Genomic DNA, 13,976 nt, shown 5'->3' with positions numbered 1-13,976 from the left:
TAAAATCTGGCAGGGTCAGAAATAGATGTGCCAACTTCTCTTTCTGAATATGCTCTTTATGTGTGAGTGTGCGTTTCTGTATATATAAGTCATTAGCATGCCTGCCTCTAGCCTCAAGGAAGTGATACAGGTGGCACCTCGATAATCCTCACAAATAATTTCCTGCCATTGCAAGGGTCTGGGGTTTTTTGGCACCAGAATACTGCTATGAGACCAGCAATTTGCCTTTTCCCTCGGTGATTCACAGTGACAGACTTTTAAACAGAATTAAATCTCCCTAAGCAGTTTCCTGTGCGCTGATGATGGGCAGAACAGCATAGATGATAAAGGGACATGACTGGAATATAGACACAGCTGTACTTGTCTGATATCAGTACAGAGATATGTGTTGAGCTTTCTTGACAATGAAAGAGCATAATGTGGTCCATGAACTCCCAGTACACTCTATTTTCAAGGCAAAAACAGTAGGCTTGAGAATGCCCACATAAAAGGGGAAGCAGGTTTACAAAAGAAACTTTGAATACCTCACTATTTCTCAAAGGCTGCGCTTGCTATTCTTCTGAGCTTGGACCTTTAAGGCAGCTTAGCTCTTTCACAAGGCTATTGTTGTTATGTGAGAATGCCCCATTGTGGGATGTATTTTATCCAGTAGCAGCTCTTACACCTGGGCTATGAATTCATAATAGAGACAGAATATAGAAATGTGCCTTTATAAAGAACATTAAAATAGCAGGGCCTAGTGTCACACAGCCCCCACAGAATAACACCAAGGGACTCTCTGATGGCCGAGCCAGAGGCTGCTCTTGTTCAAGCACTGATGGGATAAAGGATGGCTCAGATGCTGATGAACCACAGGGATTCTGTAGATATCTTCATCCAAAATCATTATGTCCGTACGTAAGAATAACGGTGCAGCTTTCATGCCATGCACGTATACAAACATTTTTTTTCCTACAGCTGTGAAGGGGAAGGGGAAGAAAAAGCTGGGCTGACAGACATATGGAAAAGCCTCTGACATTTTATTATTTATGGGGTATTGAGGCTGTTGTGTCACATATTCCTTAGGATCCCACATGGTTTGTATGTATTAGGCACAGAGTGAAAAAAATAGGATTTCATTAACACTGGTTTTACACCAGTGTAGCTCCATAGATTTCAGTGGAGTATCTCTTCGTTTACACGGGTGTAATCAAGGTCAGAATCAAGCCTTAGATCTCTTTCCCCTGAAGTGAAAAAACTTCTTCATCTCCTGGACTAGGCTGGGACAAACTTTTTCTGATGCCTGCTAGCTAAATTTCAAAGAGATCAGTGAGAAATGCAACACATAGAATTCAAAACCAGCCTCCATGACTTACCAGGTTTTCTTATTATTATCCCTTTAATCATCAAAGAGTCTCTCTGAAGAAATTTGGATTGTGCCCTGGGTGCATGCAGGGAAATGTCTGCTGTTGCTCAGGAGATTTATAATTCTGTGTATGATTAATTTATTTTCCCTTCTTTTAAGATCTTCAGATTGCAGCAGCAGAAGATTCAATGTGTGAACTTGTTTGCTTTATCACTCTAGAGTATGTGCTGTATTGCCAGAGGGTGGAGATGTCCCAGAGGAATAACAGCATGTGGGCAGTTAGATCCCTGCCAAGATCTCCCACAGGTGTACAGGATGAAGTAATGAATCAGAACGTAATAGGCACTCAGACGAAAGCTAGTTACCATTGATTACACAGCTTCTTTAGGGACATAAAAGAAAGGACCCTCAGCATCAGTTGAGCCTCACATATTCTAGGGCCACATTCTCAAATGGAGTACCTCAAATTAGACACCTAAATATCCACATTCAACACCTTCCAGCTGATTTAAGTTCCTAAATATCTACTTAGGTACCTCACTTTAGGTTCCCAAGTTCAAAAATGTGGCCCTAGTAGTTGCTACAGTGTCGGGGTGTAGTTTGGTTTGCTGTTTATGCAAAGTAAAACAATGTTGTTTCTTCAGTAAAACCCGTGTGGTCCCAAAACCTCTGGGATACCATTGTGGGGAGTAAAACTCACTTCATATCTCTGCTTTCAAGCCGATGCCTAGACATCCTCGTAATGGTCATCTTTACTTAACATATTTAAACAGAATGAACACAAAAAGCTTAGGTGTTATATTACCAAGACAAAGAATAAAGGAAGGAACAAACAGAACCTTTTGCTTCTGCTACTTGAAAATTACAATAGGCAAAATACATCTCTCTCCAGCTAGTGATATATATATCAGTTTGGTGAGCTTTTAAAATTTGGTTTGTGCTTCTTATTTATACCACCTTCTTCCCATTTTTTTTTATTAATTTTTGTTTATTTCTTCTTTTCCTGCAGCTGTCTTTTCTATCCTAACTCACTGCACATTTCCTTTCTCCTGTCTCCCATGAGCTTTGTTTCATATATTTTTCACTCTCTTACATTCTCTATTTGGCACTTATGTATCCTTTCTGTAGCTATCACCTATTGTATTCCTTAGTTTGTTAGTGCCATTCATACTTATTTTCTGGGCTTTATTTCTCTGTTTTCCGCTGTGTTCTCCCTCTGTTTCCCAGCCTCCTCTATTTTCATTTATTTTTTCTCTTCCTTATTTTTAAACCATTTTCCTCCTTTCCAACCCTCTCCCATTTTTTCTTTCCAGACCCCCTATCTCTTTATCTTCTCTTCCTCCTATTGTAATTAGCCTCCATTTCATTTATCTCCAGCTATGAAAACGGCTGTCAAGGATAGTGGAATTGCTGTCACTAAATACACTCAAGGATAGATCCAAAACCCATCACTTAAGGATGTGTAGGGATAAGCTAAATCAATACTACCACAATGTAATGGAAAGGACTAGATTTGAGAATAAATCTTTAACATGCCAGAGAACTGGTTCACCAGGGAATGGAGTAAGACATGCCACAAAGTTGCAGAGTGATATCCTACCATGCTTATAATCAAAACAGATTATCATCACTGTTTCATATGTTGAGAGCTAGGTTAAAATGAGTGGATTCCATGCTTGTAAAACTAAACTGGCAGTTTATTAAGATAACTGTTTACAGAGACAATGCAACTACAGCTAGCATTCTAGCCATGTACACACAGACTGGCTTCCTGGTGACTCCTCCAAACTCTTCCTTCCTGCAACCTGTCCTCCTCCCTACTAGTTCCGTGCAAGTTGCCTCTATCACGTCTGGATGCAAAGCCCCAAGACAAACAAAGTACTGTAATTTAAGGATACCATGCTAGGATTATACTGTGGCTCTTTTCCACTACAGTTTACTCACTGGGATAGATTCTCCCCTGTTCAGTGCAGAGAATGGGGAGTGGGTTGGAAGCACCAGAGAATCTTATTAATGGTCTTTCACACACTGTTGGAAAATAATAAGAGATAAGATGGAAAATTTTCACACTAGAAGTCTATATGATTTGAAATGACTCCTTACCTCAGTAATATGATCTTGACCTGGAACTCATGGGTATTCATGAAGGATATTTTTTCCACTAACATGCTTACTGTGGCAAAAAGGATGGCATTTCAGTTGTATTTTCTTCATGACAAGATTTTGGCAGAGCCAACACTGGCCAGTGGAATAGCCAGCACATAAGGCCTGTATAGAGCGGTCAAACTTAAAACCTTTTCCCATTGTCTTTGTAACTAAATATCCTTACATGCATGAATACATACAATAGTCTCTAAGCACCCCTCACAGAAAGCATGGGGCCTACTGCAAAGTCTGTGGTAACATTATCTAGCTGCAAGAAAAAACTGAATGTTTTTAAGGGCAACCGCTGTACCATGCCTGCAGGAAACATTCAAGCATTTAACATCTGGGCATTGCAGCAGTTCCACATAGGTGCCATCTGTAATTACAGTTGTCTAGTTTGCCTTTGGAGGAAGAGGAGGAGCAAAGGCTACTAAAAGAGCAGGATTAACATTGTCAGCAACAGCAGGAGACACTAATGTCTAGTCAGTCTTTCATATTACTCCTCTGTTGCTCTTTGCTTGATGATAATATTTGTGCTGCTTTTGAAGTGTTCGGTGTGTGTTCAGAAACCTCTCCTGTGCTCTGTGTGTGTTTAGGGAATATTGTTGATGTACTGGGATTGTAATGAAGATATTTCTCAATCAGACCCTCCAACTACAAACTGAGCAGTGCCTCGTTGAATTTTCTATAGTGCATGGCAAAATTGACTAAGGTCCAAATTCTGGCTTCCCCCACAGGGATGTGCACAGCAGGGACAGGCAGAACGCTGGTGCTGGCATGTGTGCTGAACTGCTTGTGACTACCTTACAGGCTCATCATGCTCACGACAAGTAATAAAGAATACTCGTAGCTTGTGTGTGAGTGTGTGTGTGTGTGTGTGTGTGTGTGTGTGTGTGTGTGAGTGTGAGTGGGGGGGGGGTGTTAAACTATATTTTTATTGTTTTTATATAAAATGTAAACACTTACTGAAACAAAACATGCATAAATACTTGCACAAGATGGAAATAACAAAATTCAGCGTTCAGTTTTTGTAAAGGCTGAAAACCAACCAACCAACAAACAAAACAAAACAAAACAAAACAAAACAAAAAAAGCCCTGAACCCCTAGCAGTCATGCAGGGCATCAATTGTTAAAGTAACTAAATAGATAAATAAGTGAGACCATAACCTCTGAACATCAAGGCCTAATAGATACTAAACTGCAAACGTATGCAATAGCTTCATGTGGGACCAGCCATCCTCATCTTTTTTTCCAACTGTTTCTATTAGACAGAGGTATTTTTTTCCATTAATGCAGTAGTAGATACTTCACTAAGCCAGTCTGTGTATGAGGCAGGAATTGCAAATTTCCATTTTCTCACAATAACTCCTTTGGCCACTAAAATACTTATTGCAATCCATTTCTCAATGTTAACGGGTAATACCAACTCATCCTGAACCCCTAAAATACACAAGCTTGGAGAAGCAAAAAAAGCAAAACAAAGTTTTTGAGAGAGCACTAAATGTGGTGATCCAGATTTATACATGCACTTTTGACAGGTATAGAGAGGTTGTGTGAAAGGATGGCATGGGGCTATGTGCATCTCTAAGATTCACTGTGTCTTGCCAATCTAGCCTTAAACAAATGTTCTGGAGTCCAATAATACCTCTTTAATATCTTGTTCTGGAAGAATCACAAGGATGAAGAAGTAGAAATATCTTTCCCATTAAGCCAGATATCCTCCTAGGTATCTGTTGGGATAGGAAAAAGATCTTAACTTCACTATTTTTCTTTGAGGCTGAGATTGAGAGGGTAATGCAAAGCATTAAGCCACTTATTAGTAATTCCTACAAAGTGACTTTTGTTTCCATATATTTCTTAACATGTAGTTCTAGAGTGCAAGAGTTGAAACAGACCAATTGTCCCCTATCCTTGCATGAATCTGTGAGCACAACCGTTGAAAGAAGGAACTGTGAGACAGTGGTAGCTGATATTTGTTACACATGTAATTGAAGGAGGCCAGTCTATCATCTTATATTATATCTTTAATGTTTGTTAATCCTTTTTTCTGTCCAAGTTGTCTTAAGCGTGGGGTTGTCTTCAGCTTTATTAGTGCCTTAAGTGTGTGTAGAAGGTCAAACAATCAACAACAAAAAGCCGTGTCTGCAGAGTCCTTTCAAAAGCTTATGAACTTTCCCTGAATGAATGAAATAAATCTCCCAGGCTTTTCTTTTCCCCAGCAAAACCCAGGGCCCAAACCAAACATATTTCCCTGCTTCTAGGAAAGACTCTCAGCAGCTACAATTCCTCCCATAGTCTCTTTCCTGAAAGGAAGGAAGCTCCACACCAGTATGTCTTGTCAGAGTAGCGTACAAATCCCAGGAGCAGTGGGACTGACTTCCAGGAGTTTCCCATTTACTGGCAGGTGAGGGGAGCTCCAGTTCATTCTACTCTTAGGTGAGTTAGAAAGAAAGACAGCAATTTGAGTCTGCCTTTCTAAATCCTCTACTCCTCGCCTTTCTGACACCACTTCCTTCATTGTCTTCCAAAACAGGATAATGGAGCCCCAGAGGCTTCCCTCACGTTCTTAAATGGACTGGTACAACCTGTGACAGAGTGTGCATGGAGCTATACCTAGAGAATGAAGACATGGGTTCCAAATGAAAAGTGGAAGCAATCTGTATCTGCAAACTGAATCTACTATTAACTTCTGTGGGGAGAATAATCTCTGGAGAGCATCCACTAAGGAAGAGTCTCTGAACAGCATACATTAAGGACAGAACCTTCCAGGGGGAGCAGAGAAACTCGTTATTAATTATTACTTATCAGCTGAGTGACTGGAGTGCCTTTAGGTCTCAAGTAACAGCAGGACCTCTTTGTGCTAGGCCAGGGGTAGGGAACCTTCGGCACGCGGCCCATCAGGGTAATCCGCTGGCGGGCCGCGAGACATTTTGTTTACATTGACCCTCCGCAGGCATGGTCCCCCGCAGCTCCCATTGGTCAGGAACGGCGAATTGCGGCCACTGGGAGTTGCAGGGGGCTGTGCCTGCAGACGGTCAACATAAACAAAACATCTTGAGGTCCCCCAGTGGATTACCCTGATGGGCCGCGTGCCGAAGGTTGCTCACCCCTGTGCTAGGCACAGTACAGACACATACTATGAAGTTTTACAGCACCTTGGGGCAGGGAATAATCTAAATAATCTAAATAAATAAGACAAACTGACAGGAGGGGAGAAAGTATTAGCCCCATTTTACAAAGGAGGAGCCAAAGCAAAAAGAAATTATGACAAGATTTTCAAAAGTGACTAATGATTTTGGGTGCTGAATTTGAGACATGTGAAAGGAGTCTCAGAGGTCAAGTGCTGAGCACCTGTCAGATGCTCCTCACCTTCTGAACATCAGGTCCCTTAACGCTGTCTCTAGCTAGGGACCCAAAATCACTTCTGAAAATTTTGGCCTAAGTGACTTGCTCAAAGTCACACAGAAAACCTGTGGAAGAGCCAGTACCGGAACCCAGGTCTCCTGAGTCCCAGCCCAGTGCTAAACCATAAAATAATCCATCCACTCTTCAGCTCTCCTAAACAAACATCGCAGCATAGGAGACCGCAGTTAACGAAGATGGTGAGTTTGTTGGTGAAAAATTAGTTTATGCAAAGCATCACAATGTTCTTAGTTTCCCTCCATAATAATCCCTCCTGTGTTCACATAAAAGTTTGGTCTACCGATTCTTAAGTAATTTTCCTTTTAGGTCATTAATAAGCCTACACTTTTGTTTGGGCCTATTAATATCAAGATATTGGGTGAGTGAGGCTCCCATTACTATAGGTTTATGGGCTTCACATAAAGAATACAGATTTCAAGTCAAGTTAAATGTTTGCCCTCGATTGTGGTGTTCCAGAGCCACAGAGAGGAAGTTTGGTGAAACTGAATACTGAAGAGCTAAGTACTAAGAATAGAACTGAAATATATTGCCACAGGCCAGGAAACAAACTGTACCCTGCAAACAGTTCAGCAAGTCCTTTACTTTAAGCTCACAAGTAGTCTCAGAGAAGTCAATGGGGCTACTCACTCGCTTGCAGGATCAGTGCCTTAGTGTTTACATCCTTATGGGTGATTAAGGAAAGAATTAGTGTTATTGAACTTTAGAAGTGTCTCTTGTCAGATTTGGAAGGTATCACTGACATCCAAAAATTCATATAAATAGATATAAAGGAACCCCCTCTATTATAGGTAGGGCCCTACCAAATTCATGGTCCATTTTGGCCAATTTCACGGCCATAGGATTTTAAAAATAATACATTTCATGATTTTAGCTATTTAAATCTGAAATTTCATGGTGTTGTAGGGATCTTGGCCCAAAAAGGAGTTGTGGGGGGCTCGCAAGGTTATTGTGTGTGGGGGGGTGGTACTGCTACCCTTACTTACTGCTGCCTTCAGACCTGGGTAGCTGAAGAGTGGCAGCTGCTGGCTGGGAGCCCAGTTCTGAAGGCAGCACCGCTGCCAGCAGCAGCACAGAAGTAAGGATGGCATGGTATGGTATTGCCACCCTTACTTCTATGCTGCTGTCTGCAGAGCTGGGCCCTCAATCAGCAGCCACCACTCTCCGGCCTCCCAGCTCTAAAGACAGCACAGAAGTAAGGGTGACACCACCCTAAAATAACCTTGTGACCCCCCTGCAACTCCCTTTGGGTCAGGACCCCCAATTTGAGAAACACTGGTCTCCCCCCGTGAAATCTGTACAGTATAGGGTAAAAGCACACAAAAGACCAGATTTCATAAGGGGAGACCAGATTTCATGATCCATGAAGCATTTTCATGGGCATGAATTTGGTAGGGCCCTAATGATAGGGTAAACCAAAAAACCAGCCAGAGTCAATCATGCAGAATGCTGTGCACTCTAGCCCACTCCAACAATACACATAATCCATTGTCAGTGGGACTACTCATTCCATTGTCAGTAGGACGACTCACATGTTTAATTTTATGCATTTAAGCATATGCTTAAGTATTTTTTCTGGATCAGGCTACATTGCTTAGTATATTGCAGCATCAAGTCCATAATGCATTTGGGCCAACATAAAAGGGACTTTTTGAAATTTTCTTGGCCTCAAAAAATAGTAAGACGCCTCAAGCAACTAACAAATATGTCTAATAATTTGCACTCGGTATTGGAAAAGCTGTATTGAAAATATAACAGTATGAATATAGTGTTATTTTAATAGAAAAATGAAAGTTAAAAGTCAGGCCAGCTGTAAGCAATTAGTATTGAATGCCATTGCTATGCCATTTTAAAAGTGGCAATTTGCAATCAGGAGAGAAAAATGTTTCTATTCTGCCAGCTGGAGATTTTTGGAAAATCAGTTATGTTTTTAGAAGGAAAGCAAATCCCATTTCAAAAAAATAATAATAAATTAGGATTTTATTTCAAGAGGTGTATTCTAAAGCTTCTGTCACTTCAGTGCTGAGCAATCAGTGCAATATATCACATCTAGTTAACAAAAATCTTATTAAAAATGGAAGAAGAAATAAGAAAAAATAGAAGAAAATCTATTCATTCATCTTCATGCAGAAAATGAGCTCCATTTCCAACATCTGAAGTCCAAACAGCCCTGAATTTATTTTCCATTCATGAAAATAAACGATTTTCTATTGACATACAGTAATTACTCTCTAATCTTCATTCTTGTAAAGTAAATGGGCGTAGATCTTTCAATTTTCTTGTAATACTGCCTATAATCAAGTACATGCAAATAACAATCATCAGTTTATAATACTTTGCCAACAGAAGGCCTTCTCACCACACTCTGTGATTTCTATCCTTACTAAGCTTTTGTGGTGGTAATACATATTTACTAGAGGAGCTGTGTGGTTTTTTTTTTTAAATACTTAAGTGTCCCTGGTGTTTTCATCAGCAAACATTATGCAGACAGCAAGATTTACTGACTAAACTGCAGTAGTGAAGTAAATGGCTGAGGGATAATGTTAAGAAAAACATCTTTTGGCATTTGTGGCAGCCTCTTTCAAGCATGGAGTAGATGTGTGTCCCTCCCAATTGTATATGGATATTGGATGCATCAGTTCCTATTTCTGCTGCATGTCCTGCCTTCTTGAATGTGATTCTATCCTCTGTCAACCTTTCCCTAACTCCAGTGATATGCACTAAGGTCCTGATTCAGCAAAGAACTTAAGCATGCGCTTAACTTTAAGAATATACTTAAAAGTGTTTTGCTGAATAGGACTGGGCTCAAGCTTCTCCTTAAAGATAAGCGCATACTTAAGTACTTTGCTGAATTGGGGCCTTTAGGAAGAGCCTGTATCTGAATGAAATGCCCCAACACATCTAATACAGTCACTAGAATTAAGTCATGTAATTGGAATTTCCAGGAAATGCGAAATTACAGAAGTTGAGTTAATTTAGTTTGACAAATGAACCAGATCTGCTTTTTGATTTGGGAGAACACAATATCTGCACAGTTTTGCAGGCTCAAAATGTGCATAAAGCCACAGAGTACGTTATCCAGCTTGAGCGTTTTTGAAATAAAACCAAAACGATGTCCCCTGTATTTGCAAATGAATTAAGCTGATGAAGTTTCAAAAGTGCCATCACTCAGAATCTGACCTTTTCAGCTCTGATGAAGATTGCAATCACTTTGTGCTACTATCTGTTGGGAAATTATGGTTAGAAGAGTGTAGAAAATGAAAAGAAAAAAATATATAAAAGAAAGAGTCATTTAAGGCAAATCCCCTAATAGCTGGAACTTAAATTGTCTCTCATGTTGCTGACAGCAAGAATTATGACCTTCAGAGTTACCAAAGGAGGGCATTAGACAGAGTTTCACAGAGCTCTGAAGACCGAACACAGCAGGGATGAGACATGCTTGGTCTGATTAAGATTTGGATCACTGCTTTGGCTTTTCTCTATACATTATATGCACCATTTTCCCTCACAGTAACCTCTGGAGTCCCCCATCTTGTTTTCTTTCTATGTTTTGGATGTAGACTTTATAGCAGGAACAAGAGAACAATATATATGTGGTAATGAGAAAAATATTTACTTCATCCTTATCCTTACCATGTCTCTGATAGGTTCCAGCAACAGCAGCGGAAGAGATGAGGCCGTGGAATCAACTGTATTGTAGAAGGATTTCTGTGTAATTAATTCTTCCCTCTGTTGATAGAAAAATCTCCTCCAACCAAGAATTAAAGGTGAAGATTTTTATTTTCAGAACAGGAAAGAAGGATATAGCATTGCCTTTCCTTAAAGGCTTCAAGTTAGAGCTGATACATTTTGTTTCAATACAACAGTTTTCCATAGAAAAATGCTGTTTCATCTAGATCTCAATGTTTCATGGGCCTGTGTCAATTTTGAACAATTTGAATTGAAATGGAGTGTTGTTTTGACTTTCACAATTGGCATTTATGTTTAATTTTCAAAAACTTTTTTAAAACTTGTAATCATTTTAATATTATACAACTATTATAATGTAAAGTATTTAATGTATAATATTATATAGTCTAATGTTTTGACATTATCAAAATGAAACATTATCAAACCAAATCAAAATATTTCAGAATTTCTGTTCCATGGTAACTTTCAAATTTTCAACTTGTCATCCTGCTTTCAGATGAAAAGAAATTTCAGAATGTTGCAATTTCCCTCAGGGTGGCAGCTCTACTTTCAGTGCTCTCTGGAGAATAAGGAAGAGCTGAAATATCAGCAATGCAGATTTCTGCTGTGTTACCATAATATGGCAAGGCTTGAATTAAGAAGTTCTGTGTTACCTAGATACTGTGGGAAATATGGTACAGAATTGTGTAAAAATAATTCTCTTCCAAAAAGGAAAGGTGGTTCCCTTTCAGCCAGAATTTAGCCTCTGAGGAAGAGGACCCAACACAGCAAAGAGGGAATTCTAGTGTCATGCTGAGTGTTGTCATGCCATGCTGATGTACAGTATAAAACCTTGTTTCTGTCAACGTCAGGTGCCACAGGTCTCAAATGCAGCCCTGCAGGATTGCAAAGCAAGACTCTTGCCTGCTGCATCAGCACACTGCAAGGTCAGATGAGGAAACTGCAGCTAATGCCCCACCACCAGAGGCGACACCTGCTAACTCAGCAGACTGCTGATTGGACACCACCTGTATGGGTTTTACACGGACAGTCCGGTTTTTGGCTTCTGTGTCCGGGTGCCATTTAGGGTTGCCAAGTGCCTGGTTTTCAGGGACCTGGTAACCCTAATGGCAACCGAACCAAAAGCCTAGTTACTGTGAAGAGAGGGAGGCACCGGATCATTAACCCATGCCAGCCCCTGCTCAGCAGGGCCTGCCTCCTACCTGTAGGCAGGCTCCTTGAGACTATCCAGCAAGCGACAGTGGGGAGCAGTGCAGAGAAGCAAGCAATGGGGGTGGGGCCTCGGAGGAGAGGCAGAGCAGGGGACGGAACCTCAGGGAAGAGGCAGACCAGGGGCACAGTCTTGGGGGGAAGAGGGGGGCAGGGCTAGGGTCTCAGGGTTCCGTTACCATCAATTAGAAAGGTGGCAACCCTAACACCACTGGGTATAAAGCTTCCTGTTTCACCCCCGTCTGAGCAGTTAATTGCTAGGCCTACTGCTGTCTACACTCCTGATATCAAGTCCCTGTTCCTGGCTTCTGCTGACTTGCCTTGTTCTTGTTATCATGCCTCATCCCCACTGCTGCTACCACACCCTGCTCCTTGTTCCTCATCTTCACCCTGCTACTGACTCTATCTCTGGCCATTACCATGACTTCTGACTCCAGCTTCATCCTTGGCGTGGCTCTGACTCCGACTCTGACTCTTGGCATGGTTTCTGACTCTGGCTTTCACTTTTGGTGTGACTCCCGAACACAACCCTGACTCCACTCCTGACCACTAGATCAGACTGCCCCTTTATGGGCCTTGAGAGTCACCTTTGGAAGAAATTATTCACCTGCATGCCAGCCCAGACAGGCTGCAAAGGGTGGGGAAGAAAGCGAGAGACAAAAAAAGTTATAAAGTAATAAACAAAGCAATTGTGGCTGAAGAATTAGATTCCATGGAATTTTTAATGTATTTGCTTTCCCAAGTCACTAACTGTCCATGTGGACCCTGCTGATGCACGTAACAGTTTGTTAATGTGCTTTGATCTAGTCCTCTTTGAAATTGGATTAGATCAAAGCGTATTAACAAACTGCTAATGTGCATCAGCAGGGTCCACATGAACAGTTAGTCTGGCATGGTAGGGTGGGATAGTTTCACATTCCTGCTTGCCAGCATGTAAATGTTCACATAGACAAGCCCTTTGATTGTAGATCTTGCAGGTTATAATATCTTTGGGGCATGGGGAATCATTTAATATATGTGTGTATAGTACCAAATACCATGGAGCCTTATATCAGTGAGGCCTCTAGGTATTACTAAACTATGAATAATACATATTTTCATGACTTTTTATGCTATTCCAGTAAGGTGCTCACTATTCTAGTTCAGAATTTGTGCTATCTCATTGACTTCAGCAGAGGGTGTAGAGGGCAGAACTTTAGAAAAAAAAATATCATAATCTAACCTTATAGAACCCAATCTTCCATTCCTTTCTCAGACCAAGCTGTCATTGCCTTGGATAGGAGCTTTGCCTGAATGGGGAATACAGGACATGGCCCATAGCTATGTCAAGAGTTTAGACACAGTTTTCTTCTTCAGGATTGTTAACCCACACCTTAGGGTGACCAGATAACAAGTGTGAAAAATCAGGACACTTTCTTTGGGCAGGGGTATAGTTGCTTATATAAGACAAACCCCCTAATATCAGGATGGTCCCCATAATATCAAGATGTCTAGTCACCCTACCATACCTTAAGGAGTGGAGACAGTCACAGCCCTTGGAGCTTGGGTTTGTATAAAGGACCATGTGGGTAGTATCTAGAGGCCGTAAATGACCTGTGTGGAATGAATTGTTGGCTTCAGTCCATTTCCTAAAGGCCAGATGTCAACACACGTTGAAAGCCTCAGGAGAGAGGTTAAAGCCTGCATTGACTTGGACACTACATTACCCTCTTACTCCTTGAGGTGTCCCCTCCTTGGCAATGATGCGGGCACATGTGCAGGAAGTGAGGGGAAGTTTGCAATGGCCCAAGCTTTATCTGCTTTGTGGATACACGGGAGACATTAGCCCTCAAGGATATTATTCTAAGACCTTTCGGGAGCATTACATTCACCTATACATATTAAAAATGTACAGCACCCAACCGTTCCCTTCTGCTCCTTTCACTCATCACCTTAAAATTAATCTAGAAAGATTTTTTTTGCCTTTGCCTAGAAGAAATCTGCTGAGTATTCTTCTGTGAACAATACTTAAAAAGACTTAATAGGTGACATGGAACCTATGTTGCCCTCAACAAGCCAGGCTAAGAAGGCCATTCAGCACAAACCTGGGACTTCCTTTCTTTTTTGATAGGGTCTGGTGGTCAGCACATTACAAGTGGGGTTATGTTGTGTCCACTAGGTTATGTG

This window comes from Chrysemys picta, chromosome 1 (assembly GCF_011386835.1).
Source record: "Chrysemys picta bellii isolate R12L10 chromosome 1, ASM1138683v2, whole genome shotgun sequence".
In the NCBI taxonomy this organism is placed as follows: Eukaryota; Metazoa; Chordata; order Testudines; family Emydidae; genus Chrysemys; species Chrysemys picta.
Note: the sequence above shows the minus strand (reverse complement) of the source record.